A 1,655-nucleotide genomic window follows, 5' to 3' on the forward strand; every position below is an offset into this window, starting at 1 on the left:
CATCAACAGAGACACAACAACTTTTTCCCAGCTCTGTACAGAGACCTGTTTCTTCTTCAGAACACCATTCCTAACTTTCATTTGGGGGCTTACTGATTTGCAAATTTCTGAATCTGAGTGAACCTTATTTTATAAAAACTCTGTTTCTTTTTTAACATTTTGGAATATAAAGCTTTCTCCTTTGATATGAAGAGGGTCTTTGTATTTTAGGGTATTGTTGGGGGAGACCTGGGTTTCATTCCTGGCCACTCACTGTAACTCACGTACAGCTGTCTCTCAGCAGAGGTATGCATGTGGCACTGTAGGATCAGCACTGGACTTCGAACCACAAGATTGGCAGTTCAAACCCATCAGCAGCTCTTTGGAAACCCTACATAGAGTCACTATGGGTCAGAAATGACTCAACGACACTTAACAACAACAATAACAACATGATGCTCAACAGGTTTCAATGGAGCTTCCAACCAAGACAGCCTAGGAATAGAGGTCTTGGGATCAACTTCTAAGAACTAGCAATGAAAATCTATGATCCTAATAGTCTGATCCACAATCAATCATGGGAATGGTATAGGACCTTCCTTATGTATGGGGTTTCTGGGAGTCAGGGGCTAACCCAAAGACAGTTAAACAGAACAGCAATCCTTTGATATGAAGAGGCTCTTTCTATTTAAGGTGCCAATCCTTTTATTATGTACTTTGCCCATATTGCCTATTATTTGTCTTTTGGTTAGGGTCTCTGGTGGTGGTGGTGGTGGTGTGCCTGGAGTGCTGTTGAGTCAGTTCTGACTCAGGTAGACCTTGTACAGGGTTTCTGAGGCTGTAAATCTTTATAGAAGTAGCAAATCCTCATCTTTCTCTTGCAGAGTGACTGGTAGATTCAAACAGCTGACGTTGAGGTTAGCAGCCCAGTTCATAATCCACTATGCTACCTGGGCTTCGCTGATGGTATCTAGTTCTATAGGGAGCCAGGGGAGCCAAAACATGACCTTGAGCACATCCCATAGTTCTCCTGGTCTTCAGTCATTAGTGTCTAATGCATCAAATCTGTTCTTGAGATGGTCTCTAAATTCAGGTAGGATATGCTCATGATCATATTTTGACTTTTGCTGATTTGTTTGAATTTTCTTCAGCTTTACCTTGAATTTGTATATGAGCAATTGATGGTCTGTTCCACAGTCTGCCCCGGCCTTGTTTTGGCTGATGATATGGTGCTTTTCCATGGGCTCTCTTCACAAATATAGTCAATTTGATTTCTGTGTACGCCATCTGGTGAAGTCCACGTGTATGTTTACAAAAGTTATTTGCAATGAAGAAGTCATTGGTCTTGCAAAATTCTTCCATGCGATCTCCAGCATTATTTCTACCACCAAGGCCATGGTTTCCAACTACTGATGCTTCCTCTTTGTTTCCAACCTTTGCGTTCCAATCACCGATGCATCTTGATTGCATTCTAGATCAATGTCAGACTGAAGAAGTTGGTAGAATTCTTCTATTTCATCATCACTGGCTTTTGATGCTTTCGGCATCATTCAATATCAATCAAAGGATTGCTGTTGTTGTTAGCTGTCTTTGAGTCAATCCCTGATACCCCAGCAACCCCAGGCACAAGGAAAGTCCTATGTCATTCCCATGACACCCCAGCAACCCCAGGCACA

This window comes from Chrysochloris asiatica, unplaced genomic scaffold (genome assembly GCF_000296735.1).
Source record: "Chrysochloris asiatica unplaced genomic scaffold, ChrAsi1.0 scaffold00101, whole genome shotgun sequence".
NCBI lineage: Eukaryota > Metazoa > Chordata > Mammalia > Afrosoricida > Chrysochloridae > Chrysochloris > Chrysochloris asiatica.